This window comes from Hakea prostrata, chromosome 3, assembly GCF_041222555.1.
Source record: "Hakea prostrata isolate BN-2017 chromosome 3, UWA_Hpros_2, whole genome shotgun sequence".
NCBI classification, from domain to species: Eukaryota; Viridiplantae; Streptophyta; class Magnoliopsida; order Proteales; family Proteaceae; genus Hakea; species Hakea prostrata.
Window position 1 is genome coordinate 49797121 of NC_142602.1, and position 17302 is coordinate 49814422.

Sequence of the window (17302 nt, forward strand, 5' to 3'; positions counted from 1 at the left end):
GTGGATACCTGCGATAGCAGATTTGGACAGACTATCCGATGCCGTATGAGCTACGCGAGATATGCTCCACACTATGGGATAGTCGTCGATGCTTCACTCCGTGGACCAGCGGACGGATGACGGATTCTGCACGGATTATCGGTCGCATAGTCGGCCGAAACATTATGCCGAAAGCCGGACATCACCATCGGGTCACAGTGATGGAGGCCTTAGTCATTTACCGCATCTACTTGGGCTTCGAGATCGATCTCTCCTACATCATTCAGCAGATCATGCTTTGGACTTGGTTCTCTGCGGCCTAGCATGCGGAACCTTTGCTATGGGGAGGCTAACGACCTTGATCTTCGGGCATTTTGGGGTGAGTTTCGAGGATACACCGGTGGACACTGGTTCACAGGGATATGTCATCGGGACTCGGACCATTCGTCAGATGAGACTACAGCAGAGTGTGAGATCTCCTGGTCCGGAGGGTGAGGATGATGAGGAGATAGAGGATGAGGATCAGGAGTCAGAGGATGGAGGAGAGGATATCGGTCCCGATAGTGATGATCGGGCCGGAGACGATACTGAGAGATGCACGAGGCTGGGCCGGTGCATCACGAGTTTCCTTCATCGCACATCGAGGCGGGTGGCCCCTCTCATGCGGTTCCGGGAGACTTCGGATCTTGGGGCACAGATGAGATCGATGACTTCCATGCTAGAGAGGATGGAGGTCGGACGGAGCAGATGTATGAGAGGATGGAGTCACGACGAGGATAGGATAGAGCATCGGGTGACTCAGCTAGCGGAGGAGTTCAGAGCATACAGAGATCAGAGGAGATCACCTAGATAGACTGTACCCTAGGGTTTTCATTTATGCATTTCAGATGTAATCGTTGTAAAAGCTTTTGAAGGCCCAGATCAAATCCAAACCTAAAGGGGTTTTGCACACATACCAAGTGACTTACCTAATAGGTAGAAATGCCTTCAAACCATGATAGAGAGCACTCCAAGTCCATCAACTAATCCGATCTTCATCAAGATTCAGTTTCCATAAATAGAACCTCATCATCAACACTCATGGATTCAAAGCCAGACACCAAGTCCTCCACTGGGATGGCCCAAAGCTGACTTCTTACTTTACTTCGGGTCACTGGACCTACAAATAACAAAGTTTCCGAGTCAAGGTTAGGGCTGGGTTTCACAACGACAATTACACTGAAGATTCCGCTGGTGGTTATGCTGCATACGATGCTTAGTCCGACCATAGAGTGGAAGCGCCCTTGCGCCTTTTTTGAGATTTATACTTATAAAGATGTCGTGTATAAGATTGAGAACAATTTAGTTACTTATTGTACCTGCTATTGGGATTAGTTTTTATTCCTTTTTCCTTTTCTTTTAATACTACTTTTCCGTTGGTTGTAGAGTGGGATTCCGCCTCACTTTACTTTATTGATATGACATTCTGATTATCTTTCGTACTTTGATTATATATGATTTACTGTTTCCTTATTTGGATCTTTTGTTTATCTTTTGCACATTGATTATTATTGTTCATGGTTATGTTATTGTCTATGTGGGAGGCTGATTACCTCGATACTTGGTCTTCGGGGCTGTGGATCACACACTCAGATATGCCAGGTAGGGTACCGGCTGGGTGGATGTGACACCAAGGCACTCGACCAATGAAGGCAGTAGCTTCAATTTTTGCTCAGTTTGATTCGTTTGCTCTCTGATCTTTTAGGCATCTTTCCTAATGTTATATCTATGATTGTTAGGGGTTTATTTGCTAAGTTTGGAGCCTCTCTCTTTGAGCTTTGGATTATCTTCGGTGATAATCAAGGTAAGAACAGTTATTCCTTAATTACATAGATCGCATACTCTCTGGTTTCTACCTTATGAAACTATGAGTTTGTTTACTATTCTTATATTTTATACTTCTGATGTACTACTGTAACTACAGTAGCACTTCAATTATGTTTTCTTTTTATTATTTAAGCTTATATGAATTGCTTATCACTATATTGTTTAATGATTAGCTTATGCTTTTACATTCTCTTTCATATGATGAATTGTTGGTTGTGTACGTCATGACTGATCTGAGAATGTGTTTGACTAGGTATGGTTTGGGATTGAGAGGTGTCCTTTTGACACTTCTGTCCTTGGACATTATCGGAAATACTATGGGATGTTTCCAAGGTTGCCCATTGACGCTTTCCCGAATCATTGATTGTCATACCTAGGGCTGTCTAGCAGTGTTTGGCTAGGACGTCCCCGTTATATCAAACCCAAATTGGAAGGGTATTGAGACTGAACGACCCGTGGTAACAATGTGATTCACGGGCACTTAAGACCGGTAACCAACCCGTGAGAGGACGGGAATCATATTGTGGGCCATTTATCGGAGGGTTGCATATGGCTAGACTTGGGCTCATGGGCGCTCAAGACCGGTGAAATGATCTGTGAGGGGACATGAGAGCTTCCCATTTACCATATGTGGATAACCAATAGGGTTGATGAGTCCGTAGTCCGGGACTATTAGGACTCTAGTGGAAAGGATACCGGAAATGATCGCCCGGGGCGAAGAATGGAGGTATCTGGACCTGAGTTTATGTAACTGAGTAGATGACTTGCATTGGGCTAGGCTTTACCCTGACATGCGTCAGTACTTAGACCAAATGGTGATGTGAGAGAGAGGTGACTTAACCCCCAGCCATGGATTGTCCCAAGGGATGCCGGACCCACTACCAACAGGAGCCGTACGCGTGACCTACCCAAAGAAGTATGGTGCTATGACTTAAAGCATGTCTGCCAATAGAGACCAGCATACATAGAGTTTAGATGCATACATATATTATCTGTTTCATATTGCATTGCATCTTGTTATGTTCTGCCACATATTATTTATGTTGTTATGGATTAACTACCTTACTGAGTTTCTTCGAAACTCATTCCTTTTTTTTGTACAATCTCTTGTTAGACTATTCTACAGGTACTTACTACTATGAAGAACAGTACAATGAAGCACAAGCCGAAGAAGCATATTACACGCAAGGTGTTGGCGACAATCAAGATTACTCTTCTGATCCCTCAGGCGATCACATTTCGTACTATGATTAGAGGCAACGTGGAATTGGAACATCTCTGTTGGATTGATGAAGTCCACTATTTTGAAGATGTCATCTATAGGATAGAAGACTCTTAGTTTAGTTTATCTTTCTTATTTCCTTTGATTTAGTTGTAATTCCTTTTAGACTTACATACTACGTTCCGCTGTATTTGTGGAGTGAGTTTCCGCCTCTCTTTACTTCTTTTGATATCTTTGGATATCTGGTATCATTTTCCGCACTCTAATTATATTGTTTATTCATTTCTTGATTTGAATCTTTGTTTATAATATTTAAACCTTGATTATTTCCTGTTTATGATTATGTTATTGTATATGTGGGAGGATGATTTCCTTGATACTTGATCTTCGGGGCTGTGGATCACACTCCCGGGTATGCCAGTTAGGGTACCGGCTGGGGGGATGTGACAGTAATACGTTAATAGGGCGAGGGTTGCTATTTATAAAGAACATGGGTAAATTAGGGCAATTTCCCGCAAGTAGGACCTAGCGGTCGCTTGGGGCGATTGATTGCCCAATCAACTGCCTTAAGCAACCGCCCCCTAGTACATTGCTGTACTTGAGTGCTTTGATCAAGGTGTTGACACCCAACCTCAACCTAACCTTAATCAACACATGGGGGAGGTCTTACCTTCATTCCGGACATCTCCGAACACCTCTTGCCTTCCACCAGAGATCCAACTTCCCAGTAAGGCAGGTTCTTCATAAAGAGAATCTAGATCCATGGGTTCAGTGTATGGATCATGGACTTCTATCCGAACACTCCACAACTTAACCCAGCTTGACCTTCGGGTTATCGAACTTGCAATACGGATTCCGGGTTAGAATTATGGGGGTTATTACACAGCCAGCCTCCAGATCACCAAGAGAACCCAAAGCTACCAAGAATAGTTCAAGGATCAAAACCAGCAAGTGTTTGGAAACATAAAGAAAAAAAAATCAAAGACCTATGGAAGAAACTTCAGGCCTTCCAATCCAAAGACTAGAGAGATTTCTCGATGGAAGCAGTCATAAGGGTAGAAAAGAACTAGCAGCTAAGTTAGAGAAGGAGGAAATCTTCTGGGCTAAAAAATCTCAGTTGGAATGGCTGAAATGGGGTGATAAGAATACAAAATATTTCCACTCAACTACATTACAGAGGCGGATGTCGAAAAAGATCCTTGCCATGAAGGACAGAAATGACACCAGGATAAATTTTGAATCAGAAGTGAAGTCTCTTATTGAATCACATTTCTCTAATCTCTTTACTTCTGAGTCTGTAGATCAAGATGCTTTGTCCTTTGTATTAGATCAAGTTGACCCTATCGTGTCAAGTGACATGAATACTCTTTTGTGTGCTATCCCTACCCTAGATGAAATTCACTCTGCCATTAAAGCCATGGCCCCTTGGAAAAGTCCCTACCCAGATGGGCTTCCCCCAACCTTTTATCAGAAGTATTGGAACTTGGTCAAAGATGATGTAGTGCAATTTGTCTTAGAATTTTTTTTCATACAAGTGCTATGCCAAGAGACCTTAATGGGACCTTGATCTGTCTGATCCCTAAAGTTCTTGTACCTGAATTTGTGGACTAATCGAGACCCGTCAACCTCTGTGATGTCGTTTTCAAAATTGTAACCAAGTTTATGGCTAACAGGTTATAGAAGGTTATGGATGAGATAGTTGGTATAACCCAATCAGTGTTCATTCTTGGCCAACTTATCTGAGACAATGCTTTAATTGCTCATGAGCTTTTCCATTACCTAAAGAAAAAGAAAAAAAGTAACCAAAAGTTTGTTGGTCTTAAAGTGGAGATGAAAAAAGCATATGACCGTCTTGAGTGGGCATTTGTGGAAGGAAGGCTCAAGAGATTGGGATTCCATGACAAGTGGGTCTCTCTCACCATGGCTTGTGATGAGCACATTTATGTGTGAAATCTTAGGGCATAAAGCATGCATTTTATACACTTAGCGTGGAGTTACCTTGGGTTTTATGTTGTTTTTGCAGATTTTAGGACTTTTCAAGATTTAAGCAAATATTTGGAGTTTTGGGCTTGAATCATGCTATTTTACACGTCAAGAAGTCCATTCAAATTCTCAAATGCGAAAATGGGCCTGATCTGGAGCATGATGGGCTAGAGATGTGTGATTATGGGCCAACTCCGAAATATTGAAGAGATAAAGACGGCAAATTTGATCTACGACTGAGATTTTAAATCAAATCTACAGAGATATTATTGAGAGAGTCCAAATGGAAAAGAGTCCTTGCATACCTCAATATCTTATCTCTTATCTTGGATTTAATTAAAGAAAGAAAAATAGGAAAAATAATTATATTCAAAAAGAAAAAGAGGAAAAATCCCGTTTTTGAATGCCTCTGTCCAGTTTCGATCAAACCCTTCATCGAACGGTCATCCGATGTCCGATCGTGCTGATTTTTGGAGGAGAGCTTCACGACTACTTAAACCTCAAATCCAACGGTGGAATTATGCATCTGATCTCTCTAAGTCAGCGCGATTACTACATCAAAACCCTAATTGGTTGAGTTAGATAGAAACCCTGAGTTTTATTCAAATTCAGTCGTGCTTCATATCTCATGTAAACTCTATAAAAGGAGAGCATACTCCATCAAAGGAGAACATGTTCTAGAGCTTAGTAGAAGCATTCTTTCTTCTCTCTTCAGTTTATTTAAGTTTTCTTTAGTTTTCTTTGCTTGCATTAGTGAGATTTAAATTTCTAGATTAAATGTTTAGGTTTAATTTTTTTACGTAATGCAATTCAAGTTCAAGTTCAAGTTTCAATTTTTTCAGATTCGTTTTTCTCTGGGTCTAGCAATTGCAGATTTAGATTATTCTAGATCTATATCTGGTTGTTAGGGTTGGTTGAGATTCGAATCGTTTGTTCAATTCGCAAGTAAGTAACCTTCTTTATTAATCTTCTCTCCTCCCTCCATTCCCGCTTCTATCTACCCCTCCATATTCTTAATTTAGGATTTACTTTCAGCATTATTTATTGTTCTGCCTATTCATTCATAATCTCGGACCACATAACCGGAGCAAGCCTACAGTCGTGCCTCTGCTTCTGGTGACGGGTGGTGTTGCATCTGCATTTTAGTTATTTCCTTTTCCTTTTATTGCTCTGTTTATTGCTTTGTTATTTACTTTCTGTTATTTACTTTCTACTATTTACTTTCTGCCTATTCATTCATAATCTCGGACCACATAACCGGAGCAAGCCTACAGTCGTGCCTCTGCTTCTGGTGACGGGTGGTGTTGCATCTGCATTTTCCTGTCTTTTATTTATGCATTGATTGTGTTTAATTTATTGTTCGTTTCAATTCGATTGCATTAGACGTATAGATTAGGATCGTTTAGTTTAGTTAATTAGTTAACAAAAATTGAATCATTCCACTCTCGCATTACTATTAAGAAGTTGAATTATAAGTGGCATATCTCCTTGAGATCGACCCGTTAGCTACACGATACCGTGCGCTTGCGGTTACTTTTAAAATTTCACAGACAGCTTGCATCACCTCGGCACATTGCAAAATTCTTATTAATGAAGTTGCAAGAGACACAATCACACAACCAGAGGTATTCGATAAGGAGACCCTCTCTACCCAGCCATCTTTATTTTGTGCTCACAAGCTCTATCTTCTGTGATCATTAAAGCTGAAGAAGCAGGTTTGGTCCAAGGTGTGAAGATTCGAAGTCGTGGCCCATCTATTACTCATCTTATGTTTGCAGATGACTGCCTCTTGTTCTCAAAGTTGAAGCTAGAATTAGTGAGTAACTTGAAGGCATGCATTGATATTTATTGTCGTGCCAGTGGTCAAGCTGTAAACCTCAAGAAATCCACCTTGGTCTTCATCTCAAATACACACCAAAAGTTTCGAAGGTGGTTCGACAGAGTCCTAAGGATACCTTATGGTGAACGCCCATCTAAATACCTTGGACTCTCTATAGAATTCGGTATATCAAAGAAATATTTTTTTAAAGAAGTGGCGGACCGAGTTGAGAAGAAGTTCCAAGGTTGGAAGAATGCTCTATTATCTCTAGCAGGTTGAGAAGTCATTCTAAAGTCGGTAGCTTTTCCTATTCCAAGTTACCAAAGCTCGCACTTCAAACTTTCAATAGCAACCCATGATGAGATAAGAAAGAAAGAAAGCTGCAGGATTTTATTGGGGTAAAGGGGGAAAAGGATCTAAGATCCATTGGATCTCCTGGGAGAGATTGAGCAAACCAAAAACAAATGGTGGGTTGGGCTTCAAAGACTCATAGATCCAAAACAAAGCTCTTCTATGTACGATTGCGTGGAGGATTCTCTTGCATCCCAAAAGCCTTTGGGCCCAAGTAATCAAGAATACATATTTCCCAATACTAGTTTCCTTGAAGCAAAGTTGGGTCAACAACCATCATGGGCTCGGAAAAGTGTGACTGAGGGAAAAAATCATTTGATAAATGGGATTTGCTATAAAGTAGGCGATGGAACCGGTGTTTGAATTTGGGGCGATCCATGGATACCTCAATCCCTGGATTCAAACCAATTACCCCGAAGCCTCTCAGCTGCATATCCTACTTGTATAAGAATTGATAGACAAAGAAAACAATTGCTAGAACTACCAAATCATTGAAGCCCTATTTGAAGAGAAAGACGTAATAGAAATTCGGAAGATCAAACTTAGCCTATTCAGCAAAGAGGATACTTTTTTGTGGGCTGTAGCCAGAAACAACAACTTCTCAGTGAGGCTAGCCTACAATATGAATGTGGGAGAAGAAGAAGAAAAGAATAAAAACAAGCCATCATCCTCGAAAGGGCACACTTGGGATGAAGTTCCAGATAGCACATGGAAGAGTATTTGGGGTTGTTTGATCTTGCAAAAAATTCAACAATTCCTATGGCGAGCATGTCACATCCTCCCAGCCGGTACCCTAACAAGCATTCCCGAGAGTGTGATCCACAGCCCGAAGATCAGGTATCGAGTTATCAACCTCCCACGTAAACAATAACATAATCATGAACAATAATAATAGATGCGCGAAAGATAAACCATAGATCCAAATAAAATAAGAATGAATCATATATAAATCAGAGAACTAAATATAATTAGAGTGTCTAAATTAGATAAGTAAAGTGAGGCGAAATCCCACTCTACAATCAGCGGAAATGTAGTTCTAAAAGAGAAGAAACAGGATAGAATCTAATCCCAATAGCAGGTACAATAGGTAACTAAATTGTTCTCAATCTTATAGACAATATCCCTATAGGTATAAATCTCATAAATGGCACAAGGGCGCTTCCACTCTATGGTCGGACTAAGCATCGTACGGAGCATAACCACTCGCGGGATCTTCAGTGTAATTGTCGTAACCGCAATCACTTTCTTGGAGATATGCCTCTTCTCCTTGCGTTTCTTCATACGAGCAGTCATGATACTCAGAACCTGTAGAATAGTCTAACAAACATTGTACAATAAAGGAATGAGTTTCAAAGAAACTCAGTAAGGCAGTTAAATCCATAATAACATAAATGACAGGATTTCAAAACAAACATAAATGCAATATGGTATGAGACAAACAATGAATGTATGAATCTAACTCTATATATGCTGGTCTCTATTGGCAGACATGCTTTAAGTCATAGCACCGTACTTCTTTAGGAAAGTCTTATTCACTCATCATCAGTTGGTAATGGGTCCGGCATCCCTCGGGACATTCCATGGCTGGGGGTATAGGTCACCACTCTCTCACATAACCATTGGTCTAAGTACCGGCGCATGTCAGGGTAAAGCCTAGCCAAATGCAAGTCTTCTACTTAGTTACATCAAGTCAGATCCAGATACGTCCATTCCTCGTCCCTGACGATCCTTTCCGGTATCCTTCACACTAGAGTCCTCATAGTCCTTGACTACGGACTCATCAACCCTATTGGTTATCCACATATGGTAAACGGGAAGCTCTCACGTCCTCTCACGGGTTGGTTACCGGTCTTGAGCGCCCGTGAGCCCAAGTCTATCCATATACAACCCTACCAATAAATGGCCCCCACAATGTGATTCCTGTCCTCTCACGGGTTGGTTACCGGTCTTGAGCGCCCATGAATCCCCATTGCTACCACGGGTCGTTCGGTCTCAATACCCCTCCGATTAGGGTCTGACATAATGGGACATCCTAGCCAAACACTACTAGACAGTCCTAAATATGTCATCCAACAGTTTAGGAAGGTGTCCAGAGGGCATCTTCGGAAACATCCCATAATATTCCCATAGTAGTCCAAGGACAGAAGTGTCAAAAGGACACCTCTCCTTTCCAAACCATACTTAAGCATACACAAGCATCAATTCATAACATCACATATATGGTAACTTCATATATGGAAAGAAATCAATAATTACAATCAACTTGTATATAACTGGTAAGTAAATCATACATGAGTCAATTCAATATAAATAAGTAATGCTACTGATATCAAGACAGTACCACAGTAGTATAACATTATAAGAATCTAATTAAAGAAATAAATTAACAAGATTCAAATATAGAAACTAAGAGATGCAATTTATGTTGTTAAAGAAGTAACCATCCTTACCTTATATAACTTGCAAAAGAATCCTAAGAAATCAAATAAGATCTTGACAAACTTGAGAAGAAGGTCCTAAACAAGTGTATACAACATATTAGGAAAGATCCCTAATGAGAAAAGATATCAAAACATCCAAAACAGACCTAATCTGGAGTTCTTTGTACTCATTGGTCGATTGGATTGGTCTATCGCCCGATCGACCAATCAGTCGACCAATGAAGACGATAACCTACAAAATCAGAGTTTTAAGAAATAAGATCCGAATTTGGTGGTTCAAAAGGGTACTAAACAAGGGGTAAACTACATTAGTAGTATCCTAACATATAGAGGACCTCAAAACACTAATCGAATCAAGTCTTCAAGTTACAAATTAGGAAACAAAAAGTTACCATAATTAGATCAATCATGGCTCTTGAAGAATTCAAGATAGAAATCATAGACAAGAACAATAGGAGAATGAATCATTGATTCAGATAAAGATATCATGGAAGGCATACTTAGATCTTCAAGAAAATAGACCTAAGAGCATAAATCTAAATAAGGAAACAAAACCTACCATAGATGTAACTGTCATGATTCATGAAGAAAGCATGGTATGGTAGAAGAGAAACAACTAGAGATTGATAGATCATGGATCATGTAAAGAAAACACAGCAATTGACTACTAACATGATCAATATAGTAGATCTAAGAAGATCAGAATTTAAATCAAAAGATGAACAAAGACAAGATCATGATTTGATCATGATTCCTTCAAAAGCTTGCAATGATCATGGTTAAGATCATTGCATTAGCCATTAATCCTTAGGAAGATCATGAGAGACAAGTTCGAGATGTTTGCAACAGAGAATGCAGCATCTCCTCTACTGTCTTAACTCAAAAAGGAAAGAAAAACAGAGATGGAGGAGAAGAAGAGAGTGTAGACATACCTTTGATGCAAGAGGAAGAGTTTTGACGAAGATCCGTCAAGAAAAACACCAAGGATGCAAGGGAGATGACTTGCAGAGATCTTTGGTTCGTTCCAAAGAATTTGGAGGCAGAAAATACGAAGTAGACTCGAGATTGGACTTAAATAGAGCAAGCAAGACCTAATTACCAAAGACAGAACCCATTGGTCGAGTGGATTGGTCGACTGGTCCAGTCGACCAATCAGTCGACCAATCGGTTCAGCAACTCCTAAACAGGGAATTGAAGACCCAGATCAAATCCAATCCTAAAGGGGTTTTGCACACATATCAAGTGACTTACCTAATAGGTAGAAATGCCTTCAAACCATGATAGAGAGCACTCCAAGTCCATCAACTAATCCGATCTTCATCAAGATTCAGTTTCCATAAATAGAACCTCATCATCAACTCTCATGGATTCAAAGCCAGACACCAAGTCCTCCACTGGGATGGCCCAAAGCTGACTTCTTATCTTACTTCGGGTCACTGGACCTACAAATAACAAGGTTTCCGGGTCAAGGTTAGGGCTGGGTTTCACAGAGCATGTGCACATGGACTGCCTACAACCCAAGCCCTAAAACACCGAAATATCCCAGTCGATTCGAATTGTATGAAATGTAGGAAGGGTCCATAATCGGTTGAACATGTCCTTCTCAAGTATGAGTTTGTGAGAACAGTCTGGTTCGGATCCGAATTAAACCATAGAGAAAATCAAGAGCAGATGATACATGGGTTCAATGATTCGTGGGGTGTCTTCAAAGAAGAGAGTAGAGAGAGTTAAATTTGGGTTGCCTAGGATTACTCTCTGGCCCGCCCAGCCCATCCTGGCCCATCCCTAATTTTGGCCCTGATTCAGGCCCTGATTCTAACCTTGATTTTGGCCCTGATTTTGGCCTTGATCTTGGCCCTGATTCTGGCCCTAATTTTAACCCTGATTCTAACTCTGATCTTGGCCCTGATCCTAGCCCTAATATTGGCCCTAATCTTGGCCTTGATCTAGGCCCATGATTTTGGCCCTGATTTGAGTTTGGACCCTTCACCCATATGGAGAGAAATTAATTATAATCCACATGGGTGAATATTTGACACCTGTCAAATTTTAAAAACATGATCATGTTTTGTAAAAACATTAATAAAAATAAATTATATCTTCATTACCAATGTAGTAAGCATACAACTGATTTTGGCCCGATCCTGACCCTAATTTTGGCTCTAGTCTTAATGTTAATTTGACTTTGATTATGTATTAGATTTTTACCCTAATCTTCACATTAACATTGATATAACTATATTCTTGACTTTGACCTTCAATCATTTTGATAATATTAGATTATGAGTTCACTTTTTATATTATTTTTAAGATAATTTTTATTTTTTGAATTAAGTCATTTTTAGTTCAAATGATTTTTTTTTTGACTAAGGCGAGATAATATATTATAAATAATAAAAGCTAGTATATAGAGAATTTATATCTAACAAATCTACACCCCAACTTCTCATCATGAATATTGTCATATTTCTTTTGCCTCCAATGTGATATTTCAAAGAAAAGAAAAGGAAAAAAAAAAACTTATTAAGGATAGATAGCTATGTTTATAACTAAAATATAATTTTCTTTAACCATGAAAAAAAAAATCAATACTAAATTATTGTTGATTTACTTGTTAACAAAGTTTTAAATATTTTATTTTTATTTTTTTTGTTGTTGTTGTTGTTGAATAAGGATGTCAATGGGAGGAGTTTTCAATTTCCATCACCAAAGTAATGGGAGAGGTTTTTAATTTCCATCATCAAAGCAATGAGAGACTTTCAAAGATCAATATAGAATTATGGAGTATGAATTTATTTATGTTTAAAGCAACACTATTAACTTATTGACTATTTTATCATTTTGTATGAGCTTGAATCATCTTATAATTCTATGAATTTTATTTTTAGTTTACTTATGATACTTTTATTATTATTATTATTATTATTATTATTATTATTATTATTATTATTATTATTTTATGAATTTACATTTGTTATTTTAAGTCAAAGAATATGACCAATAAGGCTAGGGCCAAGATAGGGTCAATTATTGTCACATCCTCCCAGCCGGTACCCTAACTGGCATACCCGAGAGTGTGATCCACAGCCCAAAAGATCAAGTTTAGGAACGATCATATCCATTTAGCACAATAATATAATCAAAAGCAAGAACAAATCATTGTATTCTAATAAGTTAATAATAAAATTCAAGAAAAGATCTCAAAAGAATCACTAAGAATATCAGAGTGCGAAAACATGATACCAAATCAAAAGACAACTGTAGAGTACAGCGGAAATATACTCCACAACATATGCGGAAGGTAGATCGAAATCTAAGTAAAGCTCTAAGCTAATACATGTAAAGTAAAAGATAAGTCTAGAAGAAACAAGAGAAATCTAATCCACGTCTTCAGTCTGCTCTTCTTCGTCTTCAGTCTTCATCTTCTTCACCTTGCCCTTCCTTATATGGACCGTCATCATATTTCAAACCTGCAGAGAAGTCTAACAAAAGATATGGTACAAAAGGAGTGAGTTTCGAAAGAAACCCAGTAAGGCCGTTAAATCCATAATAACATAAATGGCAGGATTTCAGAACAAACATAAATGCAATAATGTATGAGACAAACAATGAATGTATGAATCTAACTCTATGTATGCTGGTCTCTATTGGCAAACATGCTTTAAGTCATAGCACCGTACTTCTTTAGGAAAGTCTCATTCACTCATCATCAGTTGGTAATGGGTCCTTCATCCCTCAGGATATTCCATGGCTGGGGGTATAGGTCACCACTCTCTCACATCACCATTGGTCTAAGTACCGGCGCATGTCAGGGTTAAAGCCTGGCCAAATGCAAGTCTTCTACTCAGTTACATCAAGTCAGATCCAGATACGTCCAATCCTCGCCATTGGCGATCCTTTCCGGTATCCTTCACACTAGAGTCATCATAGTCCCTGACTACGGACTCATCAACCCTATTGGTTATCCACATATGGTAAACGGGAAGCTCTCACGTCCTCTCAAGGGTTGGTTACCGGTCTTAAGCGCCCGTGAGCCCAAGTCTATCCATATGCAACCCTACCAATAAATGGTCCCCACAATGTGATTCCTGTCCTCTCATGGGTTGGTTACCGGTCTTGAGCGCCCATGAATCCCCATTGCTACCACGGGTTGTTCGGTCTCAATACCCTTCCGAATCGGGTCTGATATAACGGGGTATTCCTAGCCAAACACTACTAGACAGCCCTAGGTATGAAAACCAATAATTCAGGAAGGTGTCAATGGGCATCTTCGGAGAACATCCCATACTATTCCCTTCAATGTCCAAGGACAGAAGTGTCAAAAGGACACCTCTCCTTCCCGAACCATACTTAATCAATCACAATCACAAATCAATCATATCATACACTTTTACAGTATATAGAAAATATACCATAATAAGATCCATCTCATATATAGTTGACAAATAAAGACATTCATAAACTAAAGAAAGCAAGTAAATAATACTACTGTAATTGAAGTAAATACAACAGTAATATATTCATAAAAGAATCTAATTATGGTAACAAATCTGAAAGATTCTAATATAAAAACTAAAATCACACAATCTATGCTATTATAGAAGTAACCATCCTTACCTTATATAACTTGAAGAGAATCTCCAAAGATCAAGGAGAATCTTCCTAAACTTGGCAAGAAGGTCCTAAACAAGTATATATATCATATTAGGAAAGAAACCTAGAAGGAAAGATATCAAACATCCAAAACAGACCAAATCTAGAGTTGCTGTACTCATTGGTCGATTAGATTGGTCTACTGTCTCAGTCGACCAACAGAGACAGTGGCCTACAAAATCAGAGTTTTAAGAATAAAGAACCGAAATTGGTGGTTCAAAAGGGTATCAAACAAGGGGGAAACTACTATGAAAGTATCCTAGTATATAGAGGACTTCAAAACACTAATCAAACCAAGTCTTCAAGTTACAAATTAGGAAACAAAAGTTACCATAATTAGATCAATCATGGTTCTTGAAGAATTCATAGTAACAATCATGGACAAGAACGATAGGATGATGGATCATTGATTGTGATAAAGAAATCATGAAAAGCATGCATAAATCTTCAAGAAAAATAGATCTAAGACTGAAGAACATGAATCTAAATAAGGAAACAAAACTTACCATAAATGTATCAGTTATGGTTTTCGAAGAAAGCATGGTATGATCAAGAAGAAAGAACTAAAGATTGACAGGTTACAACTCTTGTAAAGAAAACACAGCGATTAACTACTAATATGATCAATAAAACAGATCTAAGAAGATCAGAATTTGAATCAAAAGATGAACAAAGACAAGATCATGATTTAGATCATGATTCCTTCAAAAGCTTGCAATGATCATGGTTAAGATCATTGCATTAGCCATTAATCCTTAGGAAGATCATGAGGGATGAGTAGAGAGATGTTTGCAACAGAGAATGCAACATCTTCTCTACTATGTCAGCCCAAAAAGGAAAGAAAAACAGAGATGGAGAAGAAGAAGAGAGTGTAGACATACCTTTGATGCAAGAGGAAGAAGATTACTTGAGTTCTTGCGAGGGATCAACCAAGGATGCAAGGAAATTGATTAGAATGGAGTTCTAACTCGTTCCAGAGGCTTAGGAGGCAGAGGAGACGAACTAATCCCGAGATTGGACTTAAATAGAGCAAGAAAGACCTAAATCTGGAAAACAGATCTCATTGGTCGATTGGATTGGTCTACTGGCCCAATCGACCAATCAGTCGACCAATGGAGACAGCAAGGTACAGATTGCACTGTTTTGGTCATAACTTCTTCGTTTGAAGTCCGGTTGATCCGAAATTCGAAAGGGAACTTCACACAAACATACTAAGACTATCTAGCATGAATTGGGCATCATCCATGGTCCAAAAATCAGTACTTTATAAATTGGGAACATGCGTTTCTAAATTGGAAACAACATGGTTCTCATAGCAAACTCACCATGGATTCAAGGGAAGAATTAGAGAGAACAAGGCTTCTCTCTAATGGAATATCAAGAACATATCAGAGGCAATAATAACTAAATAGAAAATCAAAAGAATACTAATCCTAGACTGAGAGGAATCAAAAATAGAAACTTATTAGAATGCTTATATCAATGGTCAACATAGAAGGCTAAAATGGCTAGAAAGAAAGGGGAATTGATTCAAAGAGATGAAACACATTGGAACAGCAGTAAAGGCTAAGATCAAACATGTTAAACATTATTGAGAAAAGAAGCTACAGTAGCATGATCATGCTGTCCAAAACTCAATCAAAATCAGTGAAGAATTGAGGAGATTCACCATGTGGTTTCAAGGAATGGATAGAGTGATTGGGGGTTCACTCTAAGACATAAGGAGATTAGAGAATAGGAAGTTATAGTAGTGTAACACCTTCTCCATAATCAGAACATCAAGATAGAACATAAGAAGAAGAAAAGAGAGAAGAAGGAGATAGAACACTGAAATCAAGGTCCAACTTCAAGGTGTAACATTAAACTAACATTTCTTCACCCAAAATAGATAGGGTGTCCTGGCTAGGTTTGGGCTGGATTTCACAATTATGGCTAGGGACAAGGCTAATTAGGGTCAGGGAGAGGGTCAATCAGGGCTAATCAGGGTCAGGGCCAATTATGGCCAATCAAGGCCAATCAGGGTCAGGGCCAAGACCAATTAGGGCCAATCAGAGCCAACCCATCCCGACCTTGCCCAATTAGGCCCAATTAGGGCGGGAATGGGCTTGGCTTGGCCTTGTAGGGCTTAGGGTCAGGGACAATAATCCTTGGCCCTAAACTAGGGTCAGGGTGGGAATGGGCTCAGATTAGAACATATAGACCTGGGCTTGGGATTGCAAAAGCCTAGCCCAGCCCAGTTACAACCCTAATTCCGATGTTGCAACCAAAAAAGGCTCGAATTCGGGTGGAATCAGCATTGTAATTAGAGACCACATGGGTATTTGCAAGCTAGGCATCTCCCTCCTTACCCAGTTCACGTTCACTGTTCACCCACCCTTTTATTGGTGAAGCTTTGGGCCTCAGACATGGAGTGCTCCACGCCCTCGGAGAATGCTACGATATAGTAGTCGCTGAATGGGACTGTTTGGAGCTCATTACCTGCCTAAGAAACCAAGGAAGAGGCTGAGAGCTCAAGCACAAGTGATTATTGATGATATTTTGTACCTTGCATCTAAGTTTGTTTGGTGCTCTTTTTCTTTTATTTATAGGGAGTCTAACTCCATTGCAGATTCCCTCGCTAGGAAGGCCATCTCTCTTTTGAGCGAGTTGATTTGGCCGATTTCCGTTTATTGGCTCCAAGACGGTTGTGTTTCGGATGCCTTGCTGTAACTCGCTTTCAAGTTATCTTGAACGAATTGTTACAAAAAAAGAAGAAGAAAAAAACTAATGATAGTATTATAATTTGACAAAATGATAAATAAGTAAAAAGATAACTCTAGTGTTATTTTTGAGATTTTGAGAAAATATATAGATGCCACTTCATTAGTAAACAAACGAAACTTAACAGTAAGGAGGGGCATTAGTAATAAGTAGACAATGTTAAATATTTAATTAGTAATTTTAAAAAGTACATAAGATAAAGCAGTATTAATTTCATATTACAGGGAC